The sequence below is a fragment of the Canis lupus genome, chromosome 23, assembly GCF_011100685.1.
Source record: "Canis lupus familiaris isolate Mischka breed German Shepherd chromosome 23, alternate assembly UU_Cfam_GSD_1.0, whole genome shotgun sequence".
In the NCBI taxonomy this organism is placed as follows: domain Eukaryota; kingdom Metazoa; phylum Chordata; class Mammalia; order Carnivora; family Canidae; genus Canis; species Canis lupus.
In genome coordinates this window covers 13,508,069-13,529,967 of record NC_049244.1, presented here as the reverse complement: position 1 = coordinate 13,529,967, position 21,899 = coordinate 13,508,069, and the positions used below count along the sequence as shown (strand labels likewise).

General features: G+C 39.5%; 1 long non-coding RNA gene across 2 annotated transcripts; it reads right to left on the bottom strand.

The window, feature by feature from the left end:
- Positions 1-7,519: 7,519 nt before the first annotated feature.
- On the bottom strand, positions 7,520-17,254 carry LOC111092024. 2 transcript variants are annotated; one of them, XR_005376700.1, is made up of 3 exons: positions 17,121-17,254; positions 10,910-11,046; positions 7,520-8,073 (listed from the first exon to the last, which is right to left on the bottom strand). It is a non-coding gene; the product is annotated as an uncharacterized LOC111092024 (long non-coding RNA). The 2 variants fall into 2 exon arrangements; XR_005376699.1 differs by lacking the exon at positions 17,121-17,254 and adding an exon at positions 14,617-14,675.
- Positions 17,255-21,899: the final 4,645 nt, after the last annotated feature.

Below are 21,899 nucleotides of genomic sequence, written 5' to 3'. Positions count from 1 at the left end.
GGAGCTGAATCAGCCAACACCCTTTTCCAGCTGGCATGCCCATCCCCCAGCTACAGCAAATGTTGCCATTAATGGCTTACCTGAGCAACCTCGGCCAGAGAATTGTACTTGGCTGAAGAGAGCCACCTGGCCAGGAGGTGCCTGGAAGTTGATACAACCAAAGAAGGAGGGAGACAATGGCAGGTAACTGACTAATAGGGGGTAAATAAAAATAATAACAATGATAATAATAAAGCCCAGCCCCTTGTCTCAAGTGAGATGACTTTGTGGCATTGTTGATGACCCAGAGCTCCCATGGGTCAAGGCCAAGCTAGACTTTTTCCTGAAATTATTGCCTTATTTGAATCCTTCCCCTTCCCAACTCTGCTTCCTCCACTCCCTGACAGGTTATTCCTGAAGAGCACTCCCTCAATAAGTCTCATGCACTCAAATCTCTGTTTCAGGTTCACTTGTAGGGACCCCAAACTAAGATACCTCCCTTCAAATTACCCATTTTGCTTTCCTTAACAGGTGAGCAGGTACACCAATACAAACACCAAAATCTGGAATCTTAAGCTATTCATGCACCAAGATCACTCAGGTTCCCACTGGTGATGCCTCTGTCTTCCTGCATATTATTGCTGTATATCAGTTAGAAGCTTCCATGAGACCGGAAGCTTCCATGAGGCTGCATGGTCTGGTAGCATTAACAGAAGACTTGGAGGCAGAAATTGATTAATTTCTCACTCCATCAAAGTTTAACTCATCACGGATATCAGAACATAGTTATGGGATTTTTGAGATTAGGTTCCATTCTGTGAGCAAACATGGTAGGAATATACTGATCTGCCTGGTATATAAGAGAAGCATCTCGTCTGGTCCCCAGATTTTGCCTGTGTTAGAACTGAACTACTGGAAAATATGAAAAACTCCAGATTACTCCAAGAGTTGGGAATTTGGAGAAAAACAGTGCAAGTCTTTAGATCTTAATGTTGTAAAAGAAGCCCACTTTCTGTTATAAATGAATGTCCCATCAAGAGTAAGTAACTGTAAGGAAAGCAAAAGTAAATAGTGTGTAACAAATAGCCCATTTCTTGAGGTGTACATGCAAGGGTCATTTTATATAAATTAAACATAGATGGAGGTAGTGTAGATATTAATGTTCAAAATGTCAGAAACTGACAAGAAACAAAAAAATGGAGAAGTTAGGCAGTAGAGGAAAGGATACGACAAAAGAAACTAAACAAAATACAAAAGACTGCCTGTATTTTAGCTAATCAGAATAGGAACTAGAGAAATAATGTATGGAGATTACCATTGCTGGACACCATGGAGAGAAATTAGAAGGAGGCATTCAAGTGCAGGAACTTAGAAGGATAGAGTACCATCAGAAGGCCTGGGAAGCTTCCTAGAAGAGCCACTCTCAGCCCAAAGATGTGCCCAGAAAATGGCTCACCACATCCTTGATCTTTATGTTCCTGAAGGCAGAGAAACACCATAAAGTAAGGCAAGGAGAAGGTCATAGATATAGTTCTTTTCAGTGGCCAGAAAAGAGCAGACTAAAAGTAAGCAGAGAAATGAACTTTATCTTTGAGCTTGACAAAGCAAGGTTTTGTGATTGTTTTCAGGGTTCCTATAATTTGTGACACCAACGAGTTCTTGTGCTGAGATTTCTCATTCTATAGCTAATTACATAAATGTTGTGATAAAAACACAAATGTGGTAGACTGCCTGAGTGAAATCCAAGCTCTGCTACTAATTAGTTGTTTGAAGTAAAATTGTTTAACCTCTCCTAACTCAGTTTCTTCATCTGCTAATGAGAATATTTGAAGTAGCCATCTCATGAGGGATATTGGAAAAATGAAATAAGTGAACACACATCAAGCCCTTGGACCAAGATCTGGCTCATAGTGCGTTCTCAGTTTGTTATCCCTTGATATACAACTCCACCAAGTAGTAGAGGATTGAAGAGCTGAACTTTGACTCCAGGCTTGGCACTTAAGGGAGGGCAAGATTGGGATGCCTGGGTGGGTTAGTGGTTGAGCTTCTGGCTTTGGCTCAGGGCATGATTCTGGGGTCCTGGGATAAAGTCCCACGTTGGGCTCCCCCAGGGAGCCTGCTTCTCCCTCTGCCTATGTCTCTGCATCTCTCTGTATGTCTCTCATAAATGAATAAATAAAATTTTTTAAAAAATTAAAGAGAGCAAGTCTTCATAGACTTTGTCTCCTCACATGGCATCAGGGAAGTTAAAGAGCAGCCTTATGTTTGTTATGGGTTGACCCATGAGCTATAAACCGGTGAGCTCAGTTGGTTTGTCATGCTCACATAGCCCAGGCTCTTATCTGATCTTATGGGTTTTTTGCAGGTTTTTGGGCATTTCTCTGGGGCCACAGACTCCATCCAATTTCTTAGCAGCTATGGCGCACATAACCATATTCTGTCTAAGGGAATTGAGCACTCAATAACCACACCACTTGAAGAACAATTCAGAAAGCCATCAGTCTCCAAATATTAACTTGGGAAATGCAACTCACAGTTTAATGCCCCAATTAGCTATCAGGCATGTAGCAAGCACCAGGCAAGGCACTCCATGAACATAAGTTCATTTAATTCTCATAACAACTCTGTGGTGCCATTAGCTCCATTTTACAATTTAATGTCTTTTCTAATTATAAGCGTGAACACATGGTCATTGTAGTAAAATTGGCGCAGTATCACTTCTGTGGCATTCTTTTGGTTAAAGCCAAGATTCACAGGGAGGGGACTGCACAAGGGTGTGCATACTTAACCCACCTATTTAGGAGGTGTAGTATATTGGATGCCACTAAGTAACACACTACCACATCCTGTCTCTGGGGTACTTGGTTCAATTTCTCCAGAGAATCAAATCAGCCCCAATCCTGAGCCTGGGGTCCATTCCAACTCAATCAGTTGTGGCCAGAGAGGAAAAGAGTCATAAGGTACAAACGTGGTCTCAGAAGCCATTCTTTCATCTGGAAATATGTAGGGAAGAAAGGGACAGTTCTTAAACATGAGAGTGAGGACTGAAAGGGTACCACAAAATAGATTGATTACATTAACACCTGTGAGACAGAATAATTAAGTGCTTACCTCTATCATTTTGTGACTATAATAAGAGTTCAAAAAAGAATGTGATCAATCTGGTCCAAAATATTCAAAGAAATTTCATTTTGTTGTTGTTCTCCTTGTTATTGTTTTTTTATGGAGTTTGTAACCTGGAATCATTAGGAGAATTTAGGTAGGACAGGGGGAGAAAGAAAGACACTCTATTTGGACCAATGGTATTGGCAAAGTGAAAATAAGTGGTGCCCATTAAGGAAATAGCAAGAATTGAAACTGGGAAGTGCCCTACTGAGCAAATATCTGACATAATTCATGACAATTTTTGATAAATACAATACCCTCTCCTCCTTAAAGTCTCATTGCATTATAGTATAGATTCCAAGAAGGTAGGAATTTTTATTTCTGGAGCATAAGTCCTCCACCTTTGTTCTTGAGATTGCCTTTGGTATTGTATTAGTTTTCTATTGCTGCCATAACAGTTTACCACAAACTTAGCAGCTTAAAACAATACAATTTAATTGTTTCACAGTTCTGTAGAGCAGAGGTCTGAAGAGGCTTAGATTGTCCTCTGGGCCAAACCAAGACATCAGCCAGCCTCAGCTTGTATTTGCACTTTCTCAGAGACAATCTTCTTTCAGATTCCTTCAGGTTGTTGGCTGAATTCTGTTCTTTATGGCTGTAAGACTGAGGTCTTGGTTTCCTTGCTTGCTATCAGCAAGGAGCCTCTGTGAGTTCTTTAAGGCCACCTGCATTCCTTCTCAGGTAGCCTCCTCTACATTTAAACCAGCAATGCACATTGACACCTCGTATTTCAAATTCTCTAATTTTCTTGTTGTCTCTCTTCTGCCTCCAACCAAAGAAAGTCCTTTGCTTTCAATGGCTCATATGATTCAATTGGACCCAACCAGATAATCTAGGATAACCTCCCTGTTTTAAAGTCCATAGCATAAATATACCTACAAAGTCCTTCTGCTATATAACATTTACTGATTGAGAGATTAAGGTGCAGGGATCTTTGGGGCTCAATGTTCTTACTGCAGCTCTTCTAAGTTTCTTGTATTTCCATACAAACTTTAGAATCAGCTTATCAATGTTTACAAAAGTCTCTAATACAGTTGCTTTTTACATACAAAAAGCTGTAGATATTTTGATGAATTTGCAACCAATATAATTTTGATTGAGGTTGCATAAAACTTAAATCAATTTGGTGAATATTGAGATTTAACAATACTGAGTTCTCCAATCCATGAACATAGTATATCTTTCCACTTATTTAGGTCTTTTTTTCATTTCTCTGTACAATGTTTGTAAAGATATTTCATGTCTAATGTTAGATTTATGAACAGGTATTTGATAATTTGGGCGCTTTTATAAATGACACTTTTTTTCATTTCTAAAATTTTGTTGGTAGGCCTCTTGTTAAACAGTTTGTATCACCAACACTTAGCACAGTACCTGGCAGTACTAGGCACTCAATAAGTATTTGTTAAATGAAGGAATGAATTTCCCTTTATATGAACTCTTTTTATGGCCCTTGAAGTTTAGTATCTTATATTTTGTGTATAAATCTTGATTCCCTTTGAGACTATGAGCAATGTGGTAGGGTAGGGTTGCATCTAATCCACCTCCCTACACCAAGTTCCTAGTACAGTGTCTAACACATTGCAGAGACTATTAAAATATCCTTAGGCATTATAAATTAGTGACATAGAATAACTACACTCATCATGAAGTATACTCTCAAACCACCCTGCTACCCTATTCTCACAGAAAGTTCTGTTGTACAAGATATTGTTAATGGATGATTCCAGGAAATCTGTGTGGTCCTTGTATACTTCTAGTATCTGAAATTTAGACTCTGGACTCTCTAAATCATGTCACCTGGTTAAGACAGAAAGCTGTGTGCCTAGTCCACAAGCTTTGTACTCCTTAGAGAAGATATTTTTCTGTATTGTGTTTGGCATTAGGTCATTGATCTGTTTTGAAAAACATAATAGAAAACAGTGCTACGAAATTTCATTTGAACTAATGAGATAATGTTGAGAACACTGTTCTCTGCATCATAAGGTATCTCTTTAATGAAGACTCACAGGAAAAATTCTCTCCATCCCCAGAACTGTGAATAACTGTGCATTTCCTCAGCAACTGTAACCTATGTTTCTAATTAATTTTCCCATGTTGTGTTGGCTACTAGTAAGATCACTATTAATTAAGGGCCAAAGTTTTAGGTTTAAGTATTAAGCTTACCTTTAGAAGGCAAAGTAGAAAGTGAAAGAGAACTCCAGTAGGATGGAAACTCCAGGGGGCAGATGCTATGTTTGTTTGCTTTCTAATTCAAGCCTGTATATACAGTATCTATATATTAAATAAATAAATGCCACATGGCACAACACAGTACCCTGAAATAAATGTACAATATAGAATGCAATAATAAAGAAAAAAGAGGGAGGAAGAGGGGAAAAAAGACTACAATGTTTGTAAAATCAATCAATTAATTAATTAATTATGAGAAATTTAATGTGATCTTTCCTCAGTGTTGAATTTTTAATGTATATTATTATCTTTATTAGAAGAAATTGGAACACCCATTAAGGCAGAACTGGTGTATGGATGTGGGAAAATACAACAAAGTGAATACAAATATGTACTATATAAACATATTTTTGTTTTTGCAAAACAAAATCTGCATGAACATTAGTGTGTTTTTCCCCAAAGAGAAGAGTCATAGGTACAAAGTGAAAACTAGAAGCTCTGAACACTATTCTACTTTCTACATTATATTATCATGACCCTGACTTGAGATATCTCACAAGGGTTGTGGCAGTTCAATGAAGTTTGGCAAGAAATTGATTTTTTCCTATGTTGCTAGTGACTGTTTATATTGGTAAACATGGGTTGTCAATTTAACAATTGCTTATCTGAAACCATAATGATGTTCATAACCTTTGACCAATTACTCCACACCTGACACCCATCTTAAGGAAATTGCTCCAACAGAGAATAAAAGTGCATGCCCAAGAATATTCATCAGTATTGTAATGAACATATTTAACAGTCCAAACCTAGTGAGAGTAAAATATCAAAATATCTGCCTTTTAAAACATTTGTTTTTAGTTGGATGATATTTAAAACAGATCCTACAGCCTTTTCAGTCACTTTAAAGTATTAAATTTAAAAACTTTCTTATTTGGCGGTATTAAAATGTTTAATAAAATCTGAATTAGAGGTGGCTGATCACCTGGGTGGCTCAGTCAGTTAAGCATCTGCCTTCAGCTCAGGTCAGGATCCCAGTGTCCTTGGATCAAGCTGCATTGGCTCAGCAGGGAGTCTGTTTCTCCTTCTCCATCTGTCCCTCCCTCTGCTTGTGTGCTCTCTCTCCTTCTCTCTCTCTCAAATAAATGAATAAAATCTTTAAAATCTGAATCAAGACTTTAATCTCATTTAATTTAAACCTCTTGGTCCTATCTGAGCTTAGAAACCTGTAATAAAGATTGAGAGGCAGTGGTGGGCAGGGAGGAAGGGAGACAGGTTTTTCTATCCTTTGTTTTATTTCCTTCATCTGTTCCTTGTTCAGGATGGGGGCTAAGGAAGAGAAGTAAAGGGGGTGAAAAGTCTTACTTGACTAATGTAAATCTGGGGTCAGAGCTGTGGAAGTGGGCAGATACCTCAAAACTAGTCACCCTTTCTCTTTGGTCCCTTTGGGAGGAGAGCTCCCCACTTAGTGGCCTCCCACTACCTTGTTTGAGTTGAGCACAAACTCTTGCTTTGGGGTTAGCACTTTGGCACAGGCACCCCTCTTGGGCACAATGTTTCAAAACAAGTTCAGTGACCTTCCAAAAGTCACCCTTGCTCCAACTACCACTGAAAGTGCCCTTTGCTCCTGCAGCCACCCTCTCAATGCCCTGACCTCAAGCGAAGCTATAATTAGCCTCTCACCTGTAGATATTTTTAGGTATGGACCAGACACCTGTCTGTGTTCCCCAATACAGGACATGCCTCCAGGAGTTCCGTTGAGCCCCCCTTGGCTCAACTTGGCTTAAGGTGTAGGGGAAGAGGAATGAGAAGAAACAGCACTCCTTCAGTTCTCCACAGACTCTCACTAGTAACATCCCCAATTCCTCTGCCTTCCCATAAATATAGAATAGAGATAAGTGATGAGCTAGTTCTGCAGGGTAGAGTTAGTTTTTTGGATCTCTCTTTAGGATGGAACACGTGGGTGATGTGACAACTTTAGATGCTTGGGCACTTAAGACTTTCACCCCAGTTCCAACTCTGAAACAAAAAAAAAATTCTTTGATACCACTTTATTTGTTTATATGCTACTTTTTAAAACCAATGAAAATTTATTCAGGAAACTTCAAACAACTTTCACAATGTTCTCAATACTATAACAGAACATCTAATTCTCAGCAAAGAAAAATGGCCTTCACAACTTTAAATGTGTATAGTTGCTCATGCAGAATGCCTATTATAGCTGGTGTTTTGCTGGACTGGTTAATCAAGTCAAAATACAAATCTACTACCTAGAGAGTGCAATAAAATGGAAATAATTCATTCATAAGATTCTAATTTATAAAACAACTCCTCTACTTACAAAATACTACCCTAAGAATTCTATCAAGCTTCAATTTGAACAAATGCACAATCACTTAAACAACAGCTGTTAAACTAAATAAGAATTCAAAATGTCTTTAAGAAAGTGACAGAAACATTATTAGCATGAATGTCCTGGTTTAGACAGAAAGAGGCTCTTTGGAAGGCTGAGTCAGCCCTCAAGAACTCACCCCCTTTGCAGGAGGGGTGAAATTCAGTTCTTGGCAGGAGTCACAAGGAAATTTCTCGGTGGGTAGATGTTCCTCAGCACCAGTGGAGGATAAAGGGCCAGGAAAATCCCCTGTGGGAAGTAGTTTTAGGACTTCACACAGGTTCATAATAAAGTCCCATGGTTCATTCCCAGCATAGAATCTTCAACTGGATATTGTGGTTGAGAGGAAAAGTCTGCACTTTCACCTGCAAGTGGTAAAGATATATCAGGATGACCTAAATTACCAACAGCATCTTCAGGATGGGTCCTATCAGGCCCTATTTTTAAAGACCTGCACCAACTTCTCCCTAAAAAAACAAACAAACAAACAAACAAAAAAACCACCAAGAACATTAAAACCTGTGAGTCTTACTGGTGCAGAAACATGAGTAATGTCTGAAGCAAAAGAGTAAACTCTTTCTTGCACATGGGGAGGAAAGGCTGTTGGCTATTTTCTATTTCCAGGGTTTATAAGGAAGCATTCAGTTTGGCAGCATTAATTAGTTTCCTCAAAGCTCACATTGACTGGTCATGGATCATCCCTGCTATCTTTTCCACGGACAGCAGCCCAAACTGCCATCTTCAGCTGCCATATAGCCAGAGTCTTGATTTGATGTTCCTTCTCATGTAGAACTTTTTCCACCCATGATTTAGAGCAGTGGTTCTGAAAGTATGATCTGTGGACCCCTGGAGGGTCCTCAAGACTACTTTAGAGAGGCCACGAGGTCAAAACTATTTTTATAATAAACTAAGACATTATTTCTTTTTTTGATGTTTGCATTGAGATGCAGAAACAATGATGGGTAAAACCGGTGCCATTCCAATATAAGTCAAGGTAAAGGCACCAAATTGTATTCTTTATCACCTTGCAATTTGGGGTTAAAACAATTTTTTTTTAAAGCCAGCTCCACTTAAGTACGGACTTGATGAAGCAGAAACAAAACCTACAGATTTTATTAAAATGTGATCCTTTGATACATATTGTTCTAATATCTTGAACAAAATGGGAACAAAACATAAAACACTTTGACTTCATGCTGAAGTAAAATGATTATCTGGAGGGAAAGCATGTATGCAACTGATTGAGTTGCAAGCTGAACTAGCCACTTTTTTCAAAGAACACTATTTTTACATAGGAAAACTGACAAGCTATATAGATTTAGGTATTTGGCAGACACTTTCTTGAAAATAAATAAAGTGAGTCTGTCACTTCCAGGAAAACAACTGACAGTATTTTTTGTCATTGATAAAATTCAAGTTTTCAAATGAATATTACAATTTCGGGGGAAAAAAATTGCCTCTGTTACATGAGCTTGACAGCTTCCCAATACCTAAAAAGCCTTTTCTGATTAAATCAGTGGAGTTATTAACAAGCATAATATTTTGATATTTTATAATGAAATATGTTAACATTTGGAAGATTCAAATAAGTCGGTGAACCAATATCTTTGAAATGGCCAATACATGATGTCACAAAATCATGCATAAGTAAAAAAATAATAATTAATAATAATAATAATAATCTATTCAAAGTGCAAGATATACCAATTAATTTGAATGTAACAGAGCATGAAAATTTCACTGATATGGTATCACATTCCACATGGCAACTACCTTTCACAAACAATGGTCAAGCTTTATATACTAACAAAAAAGTACATCCACAATTATCTAAAAAGGTCATGAACATACTCCTCCCTTTTCTAACTAAGTATTTGTTTAAGACAGGATTTTCTTCATATCCTTGAGTTATGGCAACACACTGCAACATACTGAATGCAGAAATGGACATAATCCAGTCTTCTTCCATTAAGCCAGACTTTTACAAAAAAATTTGTAAATATATAGGATAACATTAATCTTCTCATTTTTCCAATTTTTTGAAAAGATTGTCAATTTTTCTTTAAAATGTGATTTTTAAAATGCAAGAGGTTTGTGATAATAAATCACAAATAATTGTATAATTAATTGTTTTGAAAAACACAATAACATATAAATATCATCCTTAAATTTTTCCCATTATAATTTCTGATACAGTAAATATCAAGAGATATGACCCAGGTAAGCAAAAGCCCTTTGGGGTCCTCAATAATTTTTAAGAATGGAAAGGGTCCTGATACCAAAAAGTTTGAGGACTGCTCCTTTTTTGTTTCTGTTCACTGGGTTTTTTACTCTTTCCATCCTTTTAAACCTTTAATACGAAAGTCATCTAATGCTTTCCTGAAGATAGGCATTTTCATCCACACTTATTTTTAATGCTGTCATTTAGTTGTTCTTTGCTGTTCTAACAGAACTTTACAACTGTCTTGGCCTCAGCCACTTGGTACTGAATGGCTTCCGATTCATCTGCTAGTGACAGAGCATCCTTGTGATGTGACCCTCATCACCCCTCACCCCAGACATTTCGATTTCTCTTGCCTTTACTCTTTTACTGACAAGTCTATTTTTACCTCAAGAATGAGCATTTTCCATTTTTTATTATTTGCCTCCAGGCTCAGCAGTTTTGATAACTTGGTCTTAAGGCTGGCCTCATTCAAAAGGGACTCTAGTGCTTCATAATCTCTCTTAAAATTCCTGAACTCAGAAATTTTACTTTTTCTTAAAAATTATACCAGGTTCTTTCTCCCTACAAATTGTCTTTTGTCTACAAGAAAGCCCATATCACCACCTTCTGGGTAATGGGTAGCACCACTAAGGGCTGGACCAAACTCCTACCTTCAAGGAGGGCCCTCAGACCTGTCTAGCATTTCCAGAATGGCCTGGGGAAGAGCTTTGCATCCAACAGCAGGCCCAATATGGCACCAGCAGCTGCCAGAGAATAGCCCCAAATTGTCAGAGCCACTAGGGCCTAGTGGCTCTGACTCCCAGTGGCACCATAGAAAGTTCCACTTGGAATATAAGTCAGTGGGAAGGAGGCAGGGAAGGGCAGGGAGAACAAAATGACAAACCATAGTGTTCCACATTATTTACATCATGGTGCACCAATAAATCATCATCACTAGGGAATGAAAGGTTCTTCATAGCTGAGTGTAGAGGTCTCACCTGGCAAGTGGCAGGTCTGAGTGTTCATATCTTTCCATGGTGTGATCGCTTCCAGGACTGCTCTGTAGTGAAGGCTCATCTACTCATGTCACAGGCCAAAGCTCCTCTTCTCTCATAGCTCCAGAGGCACGAGCCACCTGAGAAAGTCCCAGAAATTTTGGTCAGTCTGGGAGTGTCCCTATGTGAGTTGGATGAGTTGGGAATACAAAGGGTCTTGCAAGACTTTTCAATAACCTTCATGACAGCAGATTTGTCTGTTTCTCCCTTTAGTGCTATCAATTTTGCTTCGAGTATTTTGGTGTTCTGTCATTAGATGCATACACTTCTAGGATTGTTCTAACTGACCCTTTCATCATCATTATGAAGTTTCCCTCTTTTTTTGGTAGTATTCCTCGCAATGAAGTCTATTTTTCTGATAGTAATAAAACCAGACCAGCTTTCTTATGCTTACTGTTTACGTAGTATACGGGTGCCCACCCTCTATCAACTTTTTATTTTTTAATAAAGTTTGCCTCATGTAAACAGCATATCATTGGCTCTTGCTTCTTTATGTAATCTAAGATTCTTGGCCTTTTATGTAGAACATTTTTCATCCATTTACATTCAATGTCATTATTGCTATGGTAGAATTTAAGGTAGCATCTTCATATTTTTTCTTGTGTCTCCCATCTCTTTTTTCCTCTTACTAATTTCCTACCTTTTGGGTTAATCACGTTTTGTTTTGTTGTTGTTTTTTAGTATTCCATGTTATTGCTTCCATTTAAAAAATACATATTTTGTATTACTTTTTAGCGATTAAAGTAGAAATTTAAATACGAATCTCAGGTTATCATGGTAAAATAATGTCAAACTACCTTAGGAGTAATTCAGGTTGTATTTGCCTCTCCTGGCCTTTGTGAACTTGGCACATAAGTTAATTTTATATCTTCCATATATCATAACATTTTTCTTACTGTGTTTTAAGTGGTCAATAATCTTTTACAGAATATATATGTGTGTATATAGATATATGTATATATTATGCACATTATTCCTGGTGAAAAATCCACCATTATTCTATAAGTTCTGTTTCTTTTCTTTATGTCAATTTTACAAATTTTCTCTCTCTCTTTGTTTTTCAGAAATTGACTGTTTGCCTATGGTTTCTTTCGAATTTTTCCTGCTTGGAGTTCATTGAGTTTCTTAGAAACTATGGGTCATTCTATTTCATCAGTTTGGAAAAACTCATGTCCATCATCTCTTTAAATATTTCTAATACCCATTCTCTGTCTCTCTGGGTCTCCTTCTGTACATGTTAGATCATTTGATGGTTTCCGTAAGGTCTCAGATGTACCTTTTAGTTTTTTATACTTATTTCTTCTTTGTTTCCAGCTTGTATAATCTCTGTTAACTTGTCTCCATGTTCGCTGATGCTTTCTAATTCACTTATGATAAGTGATCCTGATAGATATTTTTCAGTTCTAGCATTTCCATTTGATTCCTTTTAACATTTTCCTTGGTGTCTTATTGTGTAAACTACTTGTTTACACATGCTACCTATCTTTTCCACTAGATTCTTTTTTTTAAAGGTTTTATTTATTCATGAGAAACACACACAGAGAGAGAGAGAGAGAGAGAGGCAAAGACATAGGCAGAGAGAGAAGCAGGCTCCATGAAGGGAGCCATATGTGGGACTCGATCCCAGGACCCCAGGATCACAAACCGAGTCCAAGACAGATGCTCTAACCACTGAGCCACCCAGGTGCTCCCTTTGCCACTAGATTCTTAAACATATTTAGAATAGCTATGTAAAATTCCATGTCTGAGGATGTTTGGGTGGCTCAGCAGTTGAGCATCTGCCAAATTTAGCCCAGGTCCCAGGATCGAGTCCCACATCAGGCTCCTTGCATGGAGCTTGCTTCTCCCTCTGCCTGTGTCTCTGCCTCTCTCTCTCTCTGTCTCTCATGAATAAATAAATAAAATCTTTTAAAATAAATAAATAACATTTCATGTCTGCTTATTCCAACCTCTTTTGGGCTAGCTAGGGGAGTTCTATTTGTCATTACATCAATATTTTTAAAAATTGGAAATTTTGTTTTTGTTTTATTTTGTTTTGTTTTTAAAATTTGGAAATTTTGTTTTTTGTTTTTAAAAATTGGAAATTATTTCAATGCTCAAACAAGAAGAGAATGGTTGTGTAAGTAAGTTATGGGAAAACCAATACAGGACTTGACTTTGCTGATTTATAAAATAGTTCTGAGGAAAAGGGAAGTCCTTAACTGATAATTGGTAAATTTTGAAAAACAGAACATGAAGGTATAGCTAATAAAAATGATGTAGAAAGCTTTATATACGCATGGGCAGATACTAGAAGAAACCCCTTCAAAATGAAATATTTGAGCCACTGATGTGGCAAGATCATGAGCAGTTCTATCTTAATTTTTTGTTGTGATTTCCATTAATAATGCCAATCCTATTGAGTATGTAATAAAGTACAAACTTTAGACACATCAGAAATAACAAGAACAATTTCTTGTCTACAAAAGATAACCCAGAGCAGAAAGGAGCCAGCTGGCCTCTTCTCCCCTAAGGCCCAAACAAAAAGAAACTACTTTAAAATACAGCAAGAGAACTGTGTTAGGAGCAAGAAAAAAAGGGCCTTTGGTCTGTCAAGGCTGTGAAATGAAGGCTAAAATGAGACAGTTGGAAAAGAGGAATCGACTTGGAAAACCAGATGTGCAACAGTCCAATTGTGCCCATAGGTTCTTCATTAATTGACAGTGATGCCATCAGACATATCTGCGTAAACCATCCTCATTTTTTTTCTTTTTTCTTTTTTTACCATCCTCATTTTCATCACTACTATTATAGATTAGATCTGCTTACTAAGAGAAGCTGTGGAATTTTTTCCCTGAAGGCTGTTTAAAATCAGATACAGACAACCACCTTTCTAAAATACTTCAGATCCCATCCTGCCTGGAGGCAGGGGATTGCACTAAATGACCCCTGAAGGCCCTTTTAAACCCTATGACTTTGGTATTCCCGTGCTGACAATATTATATTCGGAAAGCCTGGTTATCCAATGTTTTCCTCATCCTTTCTGTGTGCTCTCTGCCCATGCATTTTTCAGGCTGGAAAGAGAAACTCCTTCCTGCAAGGGGTAGGCTCCATTCCCTCCCTGACATGAGGCTAAAATTTTACTGTTGCAAATATCACGAGGGAATATTTCCCAGCTGGAGTAGATCATTTTTCTCACTGTCCTGTGTCACTGTGCCTGGAGAGAACTCCAGGTAGCAAGGAAAGGGGAAGAGGGTTGCAGATGACAGAAGAAGCAGCAGCCTAAGAAACTGGGTGGGTGGGCCTGTCCGGAAGCTGGGGGGGAGAGGAATTCATGGAAAGTCAGTGACACAAAGCAAGTGTTTGAGATTAAAAATAAAAAGTTTCCTGGGGGGGAATCCCTGGGTGGCTCAGTGGTTTGGCGCCTGCCTTTGGCCCAGGGCGCGATCCTGGAGTCCCAGGATCGAGTCCTGCGTGGGGCTCCCGGCATGGAGCCTGCTTCTCCCTCCTCCTGTGTCTCTGCCTCTGTGTCTGTGTGTGTGTGTGTCTAAAATAAATAAATCTTAAAAATAATAAAAAATAAAATAAAATAAAATAATAAAATAAAATAAAATAAAATAAAATAAATAAAATAAAATAAAATAAAATAAATAAAAAGTTTCCTGGGGCACCTGGATAGCTCAGTGGTTGAGCGCCTGCCTTCAGCTCAGGTTGTGGTCCCAGGGTCCTGGGGTAGAGTCCCACGTCGGGCTCCCCACAGGAAACTTGCTTCTCCCTCTGCCGGTGTCTCTGCCTCTCTGTGTCTCTGATGAATACATGAATAAAATCTTAAAATAAATAAATATAAAAATAAAAAGTCTAGTAAGCCAAAGTTGTGTATGTGTATGTGTGTTTAAAGTGCCTTAGGATCCAAAATTGTACACCACCGAACAAAAGCTATTATTTGACTATGGCCACTAAAAATATGAATGACACCAGACTAAATGCCTCGCCAGAAATCACCCCTAGCAGCCGAAAAAGGGGGGGATGTTGTCAGGCATAATTTGTACACACCTTTATAATGAAAAATGAGTGACCTGAAAAAATAACCAAATCAACTTGTATTTTGTCCCCAAATTTCTCGTCTCTAATTTGTCAGCGATCACATCCACATCTCCTCTGAGGACGGCCTTGTTCCTCCTCTGGAGTGTGATTTTCATCCAGAGAAGGGACCAAGGCAGGAATTATTGAAAACCCAGTTTCAGATCAACATTAACAATTCATGGCGCTCAGCTCTAGTTCCACCTAAGGCGGAGGGAAGGACACCTGATGTGCAGGCGAGGGCTTGTTCAAAGTGTCTCCTAATCTGCTTTGAAATGCACAGTGGATTGGGGCCAACTGGAGGTCAACACCCCATCCTCATTTGGTGCGCAGCCGGCTGTTCCCTGGGCAGAGGAAGTGAAAAGGCGGGATTGACTGCAAACCCTTCTCAGCACCGGGCCAGCAGCTGTAGGGTCTTTTGAAATGCAAACCTCTAGAACGGAGGGGTTGGAAACTTGCTTTCTATTCAGGGCCACTGGCTCACAGAGGGGGAAAAAAATAATCACGGAAACGTAATTTAGGTTGAGTGGTTTACAAAGTGAGAAGGGTCAAAGGTTAAGCTCATACAATTTACATATTGAGAATAGGGAATTTTTTTTTTTTTTAAGATTCTATTTATTTATTTGAGAGGGAAAGAGAGCTCTAAAGAGAGAGAGAGAGAGAGAGAGAGAGAGGGAAAGCACAAGTAGGGGGCAGAGGGAGAGGAAGAAGCAGGCCCCTGCAGAGCAGGAAGCCCAAGGTGGGACTCAATCCCAGGACAACAGAATCACGACCTTAGCTGAAGGCAGACTCTTATCAGACTGAGCTACCCAGGCACCCTGAGAATTGTGAATTTTAAACATTATTTATTAAGTATACCTAATTTGGGAGAATGTATTTTAATTTCAAATGAGAAGAAAGGAAGGAGGGTACTCGCTCCTTCCAGGCCACCAAACTTTCTGCAGGTAAAGCATGCACTGGGCATGTGTGCATGTGTCCCTCCTTGCAACACTCTCTGGTGTCGGCAGGTGCCAGGCCCTCCTGGTTTTCCTCCCACCTCCCGACATCTCACTTCTCAGAGTCATTTGCCAGGTCTTCCTCCTTATCTCAAACTTGTCTGTCAGTTCCTCTAGGCACCGGGCTAGGCCTGCTTTTATTCCCTCCCAGTGCTCTCTGCCTGAACAACCTTGCCCACACCCTCATGCCTCCCCTGTCTGTAAGCACCTGACCACCCAGACCTTACTGCAGAGCTCCAGGCCTGGAAATCCCACTGCACACACAGAGCCCCTCCGACATCTCCCACACACCTTCGGCTCAGCGTGTTCTCAGAGAGTGCAAAGCCATCTGCTCAGTTCTCAAAATCCAGACACTAGGAGTCGGTCTTGAAACCTCCCTCCCCCTCCCCCCACACCCAATCCATCTTCAAACCCTAAATCTCTCTCCTTCTCTCTAGTCCCAAAGTCCCAGCTGCCAGTAGTACAATAAGTTATCAGCCAGCTTCTTTGCATCCGTTTTGCCCCCTCCAGCTCTTTCTGTCCACACCAGCCAGGGAATCCTTCCACAGGGAAAAGCAATGCATTCCAATACCTTTAAAATAAAGATCAACGTCCTTAGCATGGCCCATAAAGCAGTGAACGACCCACCTTGGCACAATTTTGCAGGCCTCCTCTCCAGATAACTTCCTGCCTCCCACACACACACCCCCACACACACTCCCTTCAGATCCATTCTGGAAACCACACAGGAATGCTCTGCTCCATGCCAGCGTTTCCAAAAGTGCCAGTTTTCTCTGCCTGTACCTGCGTCCTCCTGTGAATCTGCTTGGCAAGTGTCTTTCTGTCCAGCCTTAGCAGAATTACTACTTCTGCAGAGAAATCTTCCTGCAACCCTAAGGCCAAATCGAAACCTCCATTTGTCCAGCTTCCTAGTCTCCTTGACTTCTAATTTTTGTAGGATTATGCTTTCTAATTAAATGCCTTTTCTACATATTGAATGGTTTGCTATCTTTGCATTGCCATTTCTCTAGCGCCGGGCACTATATCCTGCCCATTGCATATGGTCAATGAAGCTATCCTGAATGAATGAATGAATCCTAGAAATAGAGATAAAGGGGCACCTGGGTGGCTCAATCCTTTGAGCCTTGGTCTGTTGATCTCAGCTCAGGTCTTCATCTCAGAGCCATGAGTTCAGCCTCACCTTGGGCTCTACCAGGTGGAGCCTACGAAAAAAAGAAAAGAAAGAAAGAAAGAAAGAAAGAAAGAAAGAAAGAAAGAAAGAAAGAAAGAAAGAAAGAAAGAAAGAAAGAAAGAAAGAATCACCAAAAAATAAAAGGAGAAAGACTACCTGTAGCTGAATAACTCATAATTTGTGTATTTTTTATTTCTGTGAATTCCATCAGATTTTCTCTCAGTTACTCATATTGGAATCAGTGACCAGTCTAAACCCAGTGGCATTTTCACATTAACTCATGCCCAGCCAAGTAGGCCTCTGTGCTTAGGTAATTACGTGCCATCTATACGTAAAGTTTTTATCTTTGGGAACAAATATGATTTCTGAAAACAAATTCTGTCATCTAAGATATGAACTGTCCTCACCGGGTATCATTTGGAAATACTATAGTCATGGTTTTCATGCCTTTTTTTTTCAAGCTGCTAATTAATGGCTTCCTCTTGTTAGCACTGCAGGATCCTACAAATACCCCAAAGATCTCTTTCCCAATGTGGCAGGCATAATTGGTCAACTCATCCAATAGCCATTTTTCCCAACTTTCTATTCTTTACTCTCTTTCAAGTATAGAGGCTAAAAAAGGCCAGAAACCCAATTTTCCAGTTTTCCTTATAGCTAATGGTTGCTAGTGAGACATAAGGGGACATCTATGAGGAGGAAGGAATAGGGAAATATTTTGCTCCCATTAAAACAAACAAAAAAGCAAAGCCAACAAATTGTACTCCCTTAACATCAATTACTTCATTACTTCTACCTTTGAATGTCAGTGTGAAGCCTGGAGCTTTAACAGCCATCTTGTGACTATGAAGTCACAAACACGAAGGCAGAGTCAATTTTACAAAGATGGAGGAACTTCTGAACTAGTCTATCATAGGTTTACAATCATCTGGGGAGTTTTCTGGTATAATGTGGTATAATCTGAAAGCCTGTGTGCTGCTGATGGAAGGAAGAGACCAAAGAAAAAGGCTACTACATGTTGGTTGGTAGGCAATTTTAATAATACCAAAGGGAACTTACATAGAAGTCTTGTCTAGGGCGGCAGCAGCAAAATGAATAAATCCCCATACCCACCCTCCAAATATAAAAGTTTACAAAGAGGCCCTAACTGCGCTCAGTCATGTATACCGTGCAGGTGTTCTTAACACCACATCACCATCTCAAGGCTATGTCCTTGAGAAGCAAGGGCAAGGAGAACCCACATTCCAAGCATGGGGGGTGGGTGGTGAGGAGCCTCCAAGTGCCCAGGTCCAGCTCACAGGTCGATCAGCAGTCACATCTTTTTTACTATGTTCCCTTACACCTATTATGCTCACCTTCAGAGTTCTTGTTATGAGAAATAACTGTCCTTACTTACTGCTTAAGTCACTATTAGCTGGGTTTTCTGTGATTTATAGTCAAAAGTAACTTGATGATACATTAGTTAGAATGGGACTATTGAGCAACATTCAAGGTAGAGTTAATTAACCAGACACAATTCTGTCTATATGTCCATAGTGAACTCCAACCCACATTTTTAAAATTTTAGCCACAAAGCTATCATGAAAGACTTTATTTCAAATTCCTTCCTCAAGTCAAGGTGCCTAAAACTGTACTATTTGCCTCCTTTGACAGTGCTATAGGTTTACCCCATAAGCATTGCTCTTGACCTGAAAACGATATAGATAACAGACACATTGTGCTCAGATCCAGTTTCTGTGAGATTTGATCTGGATTACCATTAAGCCTCTTAAGGCCTTGTTCTCTGTCAGCTTCATCTTACCTTTTCTCATAATTATTTTTGGAAGTGTTTATTCAGAGACCTTTTCCTTTCAAACACATAAAAACAAAAAATCCAACAAAACAAAGAATATGTTTTCTCTACTGCTTTTCCAGACTCTTTTATGGTTTTATATCTGGAAAAATCTTCAGAGGTTCTCTCCAGTTGATAGAATAGTCACAGTATCCTCTGGCATAAGTTAGAATACCATTTGGGCTTCTGTGTCATGGACTCAAAATAATAGAGGCGTCAATGAGAAAGATGATTACTTCTAGCCTAACAGCCCAGCCACTAGCAGGCTGGGCAGGCATGGTAGTTCTAGAGTGTCAGTCGCCCAGTAGCCATCTGTCTTCTTTCTCTAGCATACCTGGTTGGCTTTTTCTCTTGGTCCAAGATGGTACTCACCACCTAAAGTTGCAGTAAAAAACAATAATGTAATAATCAAAATGAAATCAAGCCAAAGGCTCTTGGGCCATACAGAGATCATCCACTTTAATCAGAGAGACCCAATATTTTCTAAGAACTTTATAACAGTGGTTCTCCAAAGTATGGATGGGACCAGCCATGAAAGTACCACCTGGGAATGGTTAGAAATGCAAACTCTTGGGGCCCACTTGACTGCCTGGATCAGGAACTCTGGAGATGGAGCTCAGTAACCTATTCTTAATGAGGTCTGCAAAAGATTCTGATGCATGCTCAAGTTTGAGAACCACAAGGCTATAAAGTATAGCAAGCACTTCATGGGTTCATAACAAGCATTTCTAAATTCCTATAACAAGACACCTGGTATCTGAATAGTTCTTAAGCTCAGGTAAGCAGTTCAGTTAAGGAAAAGTTCTGACAATAAAATGTATTCCAAATAAAACACATGTCTCTGTATTAAGGAGTCCTTAATTTTTCTTAAGAAATACTCTATTAGATATGTATGTAACCTTTTCAAAAACAACAGTTGCGCAGCTGTGGATTTAAAATGGAGAAAAGGGCAAATCCTCCTTTTACCATATCGTCATCATAAAGACATGGATCAGCTCTCTTTCTGATGCAGTCAGCAACATGAAAAGGACATCCAACAGGGGCATCTCACCCCCTAGGAAGAAGCACAAAGAGGTTCACTGTGTGGAGGAGATAGAGGTCTCTGAAGCAGCCCTCCACATAGTGCTTTTCTTGTCCAGCTCATAGGTGTGAACAATTACTTATATGCACAATCTTTCCTTTATTTTATGGTTTTATTATTTATAAGAGGTAAAACATTGTCTTGATAGTTAGAGCAGCGCCACTCAAACATTTGCATATGATTCACCTGGGAATCTTACAAAATGCAGATTCTAATTCGGTAGGCCTGGGACCAGGCCTCAGATTTTGCATTTCTAATAAGCTCTCGGGTGAGACCCATTCTGCTGGTCTGCACACTACCCTTGAGTAACGAGGATTTATAGAATAACAGGATAAAAAATAGAGGTGCTTTTTCAGAAAGCCTCCCAATTGTAGCTAAAGTCAGCATACATGGGAACTATTCAAAAGAAATCTTCAACACCTGGCAGATTGAAAAAAGAAAAGATGGGGCACCTGGGTGGCACAGTTGGTTAAGCATCTGACTCTTGGTTTCTGCTTGGGTCATGATCTCATGGGTTGCAGGATTAAGCCCCTTGTCAAGCTCCAAATTCAGTGGGGAGTATGCTTAAAGATTCTCTCCCTCTGCCCCTCCCCCTACTCACTCATGGGTGCACATGACCCTCTCTCTCAAATAAATAAATAAGTCTTTAAAAAAATAAAAATAAAATAAATAAATAAAGACATAAAAATAAAAAAGAAAAATAAAATAAAAAAATAAAAAAATAAAAATAAAAGCATTCTCTTCATTGCCGGCATTCTTTAAAAAGGAAAGAGAAGATGCCTATTATTGGGAGCAGTAGACAAAGAGGAGAAAAAAGAAGGGGGGATGCCCATTCCTCCAATTATTAGTCCACCCTTGCTTTCAGGGTAGTGAAAGCACAGTCCTTGGAGTTGTTTTCCCTGGGAATCATCATAGTTGATGACAGGTATTCCCTTATGTATGCATTAGTTTAATAAATATTTACTGAACAATGATTATATGCCAAGGGGGTCAATTTCAGCCTCAGAGCATCACCTGATTAAGCAGAAGGGCACCACTATGGTCCCACACTCTGGCTTGGCTTTATCTTCTTAAAATGCTCTCCACCACTTTTTCTGTCCATCAGAGCACCAGCTCATCTCCAGAACATTATCTAGAATGTTACCTTAGAAGAAGGATCTCATTTCTCATTTGGCTGTTCAGTAGATTCGCATTACAGGGGCTCACTTATATTTGGCTCACTTAACTTTATACTGCAGGAGAAAATGTTCTCCAGCTGGGGAGGCATTTTGTCCAAGGGTGCCCCCACAGACATCTGCCTCCTCTACTTACTTATAGAGCTCGGGTTCAACACTTCCTCCTTCAACTCAAAATCATTCTTCTAGCCAGATCTCAATGACAGCCCTCAGTGTCTTAACCAAAAGATTAAATGTATTTCTTTCTTCACTGTTCCTGAAAGCAAGATGAACCTCTGGAAATTCCCCATACACCAGGTGACCCTGGCTACCCTTTCCTCATCTCCCACAAAAGAACACTGAGAAAACTTTAAGAACCCTTCTACTCAAGAGAAGTCAAGAGACTATAAAAACCCTGGATAAACTGAATGTTGTCTCCAGGTTAAGAATCAAGAATCGGGCAGCCCCGGTGGCCCAGCTGTTTAGCACCACCTTCAGCTCGGGGTATGATCCTGGAGACCTGGGATCGAGTCCCACATCAGGCTCCCTGCATGGAGACTGCTTCTCCCTCTGCCTGGGTCTCTGCCTCTCTCTCTCTCTCTCTCTCTCTGTGTGTGTGTGTGTCTGTCATGAATAAATAAATAA